This window comes from Carcharodon carcharias, chromosome 19 (genome assembly GCF_017639515.1).
Source record: "Carcharodon carcharias isolate sCarCar2 chromosome 19, sCarCar2.pri, whole genome shotgun sequence".
NCBI classification, from domain to species: Eukaryota; Metazoa; Chordata; class Chondrichthyes; order Lamniformes; family Lamnidae; genus Carcharodon; species Carcharodon carcharias.
This window is the reverse complement of record NC_054485.1, coordinates 13952791-13960359: the sequence shown is the minus strand read 5'-3', so window position 1 is coordinate 13960359 and position 7569 is coordinate 13952791.

Sequence of the window (7569 nt, the reverse complement as noted above, 5' to 3'; positions counted from 1 at the left end):
CTCACCAAGGTTCTATACAACTCCAACATGATCTCCCTACTTTTATAATCTATGCCTCGATTGATAAAGACAAGTGTCCCAAATGCATTTTTCACTACGCCACTAACATGCCCCCCTGCCTTCAGAGATCTATGGACACACATGCCAAGGTACTTTTGTTCCTCAGAACTTTCTAGTGCCATGCCATTCATTGAATACTTCCTTGTCAAATTACTCCTTCCAAAGTGTATCACCTCACACTTTTCAGGGTTAAATTCCATCTACACTTATCTTCCCATTTGACCATCCCATCTATATCTTCCTGTAGCCCAAGACTCTCAATCTCACTGTTAACCACCCGGCCAATCTTTGTGTCATCCGCAAACTTACTAATCCTACCCCCCACATAGTCATCTATGTTGTTTATTTAAATGACGAATAATAGGGGACCCAGCGCAGATCCCCGTGGCACGCTACTGGACACTGGCTGCCAGTCACTGAAGCATCCTTCTGTCATCACCCTCTGTCTCCTACAACTAAGCCAATTTTGAATCCACCTTATCAAATTACCCTGTATTCCATGTGCATTTGCCTTCTTTATAAGTCTCCCATGTGGGACCTTGTCAAAGGCTTTGCTGAAATCCATATAAACTACATCAACTGCACTACCCTCATCTACACACCTGGTCACCTCCTCAAAAAATTGAGATAAATTTCCATGTGCAGATTATGTTGACGAGGAATCAGTTTTCCGTGACCCATAATGCAGAATCTGTAAAGTGACAAGGTATTGCTAGAACATTTTTCTAGCGTTGAGGCTCCTTTTAATTTTTGGCAATTTCAATGTGCATTTCATAAGAACATGAGAAATAGGAGGAGTATACCATTCAGCCCCTCAAACTCGCTCTATCATTCAATACAATCACGGTTGATCTACCTGATCTGTTGCCTCTGCCTCTCTTGAGATACCAAAAACTTCTCGGTCGCACTCTTGAACATGCTCAACAATGAAGCTAAGGTTGACAATTCCAAAACTTCACAACCCTCTGATTGAAGAAATTTCTCATCTCAGCCCTAAATGATGGGCCCCTTACCCTGTAATGTTACCCCTATTTCCCTACCTCCCTACCCCTGTGTACCCCAGCCAGGAGAAGCAATCTCTCTGTGGCTACCCTGTCAAGTCCTTCAGAACCTTGAATGTTTCAATTTCAAACAACTGGTCATAGGAAGATGAAAGAACCAGCAAACATGCTTTTAAATGGTATCTTCTGTGGTTTAATGACATTGCAAAGAGCTTTAATAAATTACTTTTGTGATATGCTCACTGTCGTTTTGTAGGAAAAATGATGCTAGAAATGGATACTATTACCGGATGATTATTATGCCTGGGCAACACTCTCTACTGTTTTATTACAGTGTTAACCCATCTAAAATCTTTAAAAATAGCGCATGTAGGAACTTGATTGTTTGATCTTTTGAGTCAGTGCTGAAGATTTGCAGTAACAACCCGAGCATTTGATTTGTTTCCTTTCATAGGATGGCTGCATAAATGTGTACATCTTCTGCTAACTGCTGAAGATTCACATCATCAAGTAGAACTAGCAAATTGTATTGGATCAAAGGTCATTGTTTAGAAAGGAAGTTGATGGGATTGGAAGTAACCGGAGAACTTAGAATTTGGATTTTGGTGGATCAATATCCCGGAAAGAGTTAAAATACCATCAGCCTGCAAATGCATAACAACAGAATCAAACCAGAGCTCCCGACAAAGATAAGAGAAACGGAATGTGTTCGGGAGGAATCTGCTTGAGTCCGACTAGGTCAGGAAATAGTTATGCTGGAGGAAGAGGCTGCAGAGTATAAAAAGAGAGTTTGAGCTTTCAAAAAATTGCAATGCTTTTCTCTAGTACAGCATTCTATATAAACGCTTTTGACGCCATGTCTAATCATGGGTATTATACAATTACAGAACCACATACAGAGCTAAAGGGCATGGCTTTGTTTCACGACTTTCTGTTATTAAGAACCCAGGTGAAAGGCCAAGGACTCAGTTGCAGGCCACCCACCAAGGCAAGGCAAATTAATTAGGGCAAGAATAAAGCAAGTAATTATTGAATCATTAGATACTTGTAATTCAGATACAAGTTAAATACTGCTGCAGATTTAAAAGGGATAATATATTAAAAATCACAATTATACCAAAGAATAGAATGCAGAGCAAAATTATTTGATGCAAGCATTACAGTAAATGTCAAGAGAAGCTGAATTATGACTGTTTTTGTCTGTTGCTTATAAGTGAAATAAGATGTGGCAGATGAAAAGTTGCTTCCTCCCCGCCACCCCAATGAGTTCAGTTGTATACGCAGAGGGAAGGCACAATTTCCTGTGTTTATTGTTAGTGTTTTAATGCCCAAAATCACATGATCAGGAAGTAAAGGGAGAGAGTCTCTTGCGATTCAGTAGCATGGATCCAACGCATGTAAATCATTGTTTGCTAGCAGGTGGCATTGAGCCTTGTCATGCTGTTGGCCAAATAATTGATACAACCATTTTAAATTGCTTCTTCCTATTTTCAAATGGAGGTTGGGGTGAAAGCCGTGAAATGTATTATTTTGCAGTGACTGTAAAACCTCAGCTTCATGTATTTTTCACGTTTTAATCCTTTGCATTTAAACAAAAAAAATCGATCCCATGCCTTGGAGAATTGAGTCTGGGAGGATTGATTGAAGAATCCACTAAATCCAATCTTTCAGGTGAAATACCCATTGTTCCTTGCCACTGTGCAAGCAGTTCTTCATTGTAATTTGATGATGGGTGCAGAATACTAATCCTGAAGCTAATTGATATCATGGAGGACTTCCTTTGTCAATGTGCGAGTGATGTGATTGAAAACGTCTTTGTGTCAAATACTTTTGAACTCTTTAAGTCAAGTTTCTGCAGGAGATGTTTCATTCACAGCTCCTCTTGATTCCTTCCCTCTCTGCGCAGAGAGGGTTTGATTAGCTGGCTCTGATTACCTCACTAGGAGCCTAATTTCCTTTTGGTACAATGTCACTCAGTGCGCTCGCACTGAATTCCTTTGTGTGCCACATTAGCATCTCATGCTAGGGAAGTTTTTTGTGAACATATTAATATTATACCAGAGGAAATGAAATCCTCAGGAAAGAACTCTCCAGGCTCCTTCTGACCAGAAGCTGCATTCTTTGCACCAAATTAAGTTCATTCTGTGGATACAAGGGATGTTATTTAGCTCATCTTGAAATACTAATACTTGGATTCAAGAGCAGAAAAGGGAAAAGTGCATAAAAGCTCGGCTTTATTTTAAGAAGACTATTTTAGGAAGGGTTCCTAAAGAAAGGATCGATAATTAATTCTTTCTCTCTGCTGGGGAAGGGCTGGGGTAGTGAAGTGAGATTGATTCATCTTGTCTGTGGTCTCTCAATGTATCTGATTATAATCACCATGAGTGTTTAGTCTATTTTGTTAAATAGTGATGCTATATTAACGCCATTGTACTAAACACCAAATCCCCTTTTTGGTTTTAACTCCCATGTTTCTGTCAGTCTGTAGCATTATCAGCTCGGTGCCATTTATTACAATAGCCTTTTATATTGAAAGAGTTTCTTACATCAGTTATTCCTGATTGATTCTATTCAATAGATGTTGGGAGGGTTGAATGAAGGTGCGCATAGCTAGGCTGACTACACTGATTTGAATTTAAAATATTGCATTTGCTGATCAATAACAAACTTGAAAATTATTGATGTTAGTGTCATACCTCTCCCTGCATATTTGTCATTAATGAAACCATGATTAAAACTTAATGAATATCCCACTGAACATCCCATATTGTCGTGACAGCGGACCATGGCCCCGAATTACTTATGGGCCTATTGGACTTTTAAGTAAGACGTGTTTTTTTTTAAAAAGGGCCTACAAGCAAAAGCTGGCTGAGACTGTAAAGTAACCACTTGCTGAAAAATTCCTATGTGGATTACTTGACCAACTAGTCCAGAGAGAATGGAATGTTGCAGCTAAAAGCTGTGTCAAGGCCTACTTCAGCAAAGACACTTGAAAGCAAAAGCTGCAATGCAAAAGCTGAACTTTAATCTCCTGTGGTTGTGGAGATAATGAAGTCTGATTACCATCTTAGCAGAAATCATCTCCTGTGAGTTATATCCCAGACTGTGGGCATGATGTGAGTTGAAAAGAAAGCAGATCTGGGCGAAAGGCGTGTTTGTTTTTTCCTTCCAGGGATACACAAGAAAAGGCATTAAAAAGCCAACTGCAATCCTAGTTCTGTGTGCTAGTTTTGGTGTTCCAGGCCTGGTGTGCGAGGGTGTGCTGTGACAGTCACAGCTGAAGAATATCAACTAGGCATCCCTGCGCTTGCAGGTAAAAAAAATCCTCTCTCTCTGATTGCTGGAGGCAAGTCACATGTCAACAATGTCAAAAAGGAAGCAGGACACCTCCTTTCAGCTAACCTGCAGAGCCAAGAATCTTCAAAGCCACTCAACTGCCCAAAGTCAACTCTTCTGGAATTATCCAATTTAACAGTTGCAACATTTCATCATCCACTCCTAGCAGACAAGCCAAAAACTGATTCATATATATTTTTAAACTTTTATTTCTGGACGCACTTCTCATTTCCAATATGTGTTGTATTTTTATTTTTTTCTCACATTTACTAACTAATAAACTCACTTTTTCTTTAACTCAAGAAAGCTTGGTTAAATTGGCTCTTTTTACAATATAAATACATTTGGACTGGGAAAAGATATCCACAAGGGAAGGGATCCTTTTTAAATTAACCTTGTTGTGACCAACCAGGGGTGGTTGAATAAAGGAAGGAAGCCAGTTCATTCATCCTTACTGGGAGCATAACAATTTGGGGTATCTGATGCAGGGTCATAACAAATTGGGGGAACATCGCCCGGGGCTGGACAAAACAATATTTTTAATGAAGATTCCCATTCCACAACACGAACCTCCCAGATCATGATAGTCCCACTGTGGAGTTCCAGTATTCACAGATTTTCCTTTTCAAGTCCACCAGTTTATCCTTTTTTGAGTCAGTCTTTGCCCAGTAGTGACACCCTTTCCTGTGGAACAAGTAGTTGTGGCTCGAGCCTTACTGTAGACTTGAGTACATGATTTAGTCTGACACTCCAGAGCTGTACTGAAGGAGTGCTGTACTGTCAGAAGTGCTGCCACTCTTCAATGAGATGATACACAGAAATCCCAGTTGCACTCTCAGAAGGAGATGAATGTTTCCATGCTACTATGGGAAGAGCAGGAGAGTTGTTCTAGCCAAAATTGATTACTCATCCAAGATCATCAGTATAGATTTCCTGCTCAGTACCACTGCTTGTGAAATTTTCCTGTGTGCAAATTGGCTACATTGCAACAGTGACTGAACTTCATTGGCATTGTCATTCCCAACATGCGATCTTTCCACCTTGAAGAGCAAAAGAAGCAGGCACATGGAAATACCACCACCTGCAAGTTCCTTTCCCAGGTCATTACTGCAGGAGTTCCTCAGGGTACTGTTCTTAGCCCAGCCATCTTCAGCTGCTTCATCATGACCTTCCCTCCATCATAAGGTCAGAATTGGGGATGTTCGCTGATGATTGTACAATGTTCAGCACAGATACGGAAGCAGTTTATGTCCAAATGCAGCAAGACCTGGACAATATCCAGGTTTGGGCTGACAAGTGACAAGTAACATTTGTGCTACACAAGTGTCAGGCAATGACCATCTCCAACAAGAGAGAATCCAACCATCACCCCTTGATATTCAACGGCATTACCATCACTGAAACCCCCACTATCAACATCCTGGGGGTTACCATTGACCAGAAATTTAACTGGACCAGCCATATAAATACTATGGTTTCAAGAGCAGGTCAGAGCCTGGGTATTCTGTGGCGAATAACTCACCTCCTGACTCCCCTACTCTCCACCTGCCTGGATGTGCTTGACACCAACAACACTCAAAATGCTCAACACAACGAAGTACACAGCAGCCCATTTGAACGGCACTCATACATGCACCTTATGCATTCCATTCCACGTTCTATGAGTGAATAATTAAGAAAAGACACTTTGAGGTTGTGATGAGCCACCTTCTTGAATTGCTGCAGCCCAGGAATGCCCACAGTGCTGTTAGGAAGGGAGTTCTAGGATCTTGATCCAGTGACTGTGAAGGAATGGCAATATAATTCTAAGTCAGGATGACTTGGAAGGGAACTTGCAGTTTTCCCATGCATCTGATGGCCTTGTTCTTCTAAGTGGTAGAGGTTGTAGATTTGGAAGGTGCCATTGAAGGAGCACTGGTGACTTGATGCAGTGCGTATTGTGTGTTGGAAAAACTGCTGCCTCTGTGCATTGATGATGAAAGGAGCGAATGTTGAAGGTGGTGGATGGGGTGTCAGTCAAGTGGTTTGCTTTGGCCTGGACAGTGTTGAGCTTCCTGAGTGTTTTTGGAGCCTCATTCATCCAAACAAGTGGAGAATAAAAATAGTCTTGTTACAACTGTACAGGCTGTTGGTGAGGCCACACCTGGAGTACTGTGTCCAGTTTTGGTCCCCATATTTAAGAAAGGATATTGGAGTCAGTTCAAAAGAGATTCACTAGGCTGATTCCTGGGGTGAAGAGGTTGTCTTTTTAAGAATGGCTAAATAGGTTAGGCCTTTATTCGTTAGAGTTTAGAAAAATGAGGAGTGATCTTATTGAAACATACAAGATTCTGAGGGGGCTTGACAGGGTTGATGTTGAGAAGATGTTTCCACTAGTGAGGGAATCTCAAACTAGGGGACATAGTCACAGAATAAGGGGACACTCATTTAAAATTGAGATGCGAGGGAATTTCTTCTCTCGGAGGGTAGTAAATATCTGGAATTCTCTACCTCAGAGGGTTGTGGAGGCTAGTGTTTAAAGAAGAGGTAGATAGATTTTTAAAATATCAGGGAGTTAATGGCTATGAGGAGCTGGCACTAAAGAGGAGTTAAGGCCTGGGGCAGATCAACCATGATCTTATTGAATGGTGGGGCAGGCTTGAGGTGACAAATAGCCTACTACTGCTCCTATTTCTTATGTTCTTATGTAATATTCCATCACACTCCTGACTTGGGCCTTGTAGACAGGCTTTTGGGGAGTCAGGAGGTGAGTTACTCACTGCAGAATTCCCAGGCTCTGACCTGCTCTTGTAGCCACAGTATTTATATGGCTAGTCCAGTTTAGCTCCTGGTCAATGGTAACCGTCTGAATGTTGGTAATACCATTGAATGTCAAGGGGCGATGATTAGATTCTCTCTTGTTGGAGATGGTCATTTCCTGGCACTTGTGTGGCACGAATGTTACTTGCCACTTGTCAGCCCAGGCCTGGATATTGTCCAGGTCTTGCTGCATGTAGGCATAGACAGCTTCAGCACCTGAGGAGTTGCAAATGGTGCTGAACTTTGTGCAATCATCAGCAAACACCTCTGCTTCTGACACAATGATGGAGAGAAGGTCACTGATGAAGCAGCTGAAGATGGTTGGGCTGAGGACACCACCCTGAGGAACTCCTGCAGTGATGTCCTGGAGCTG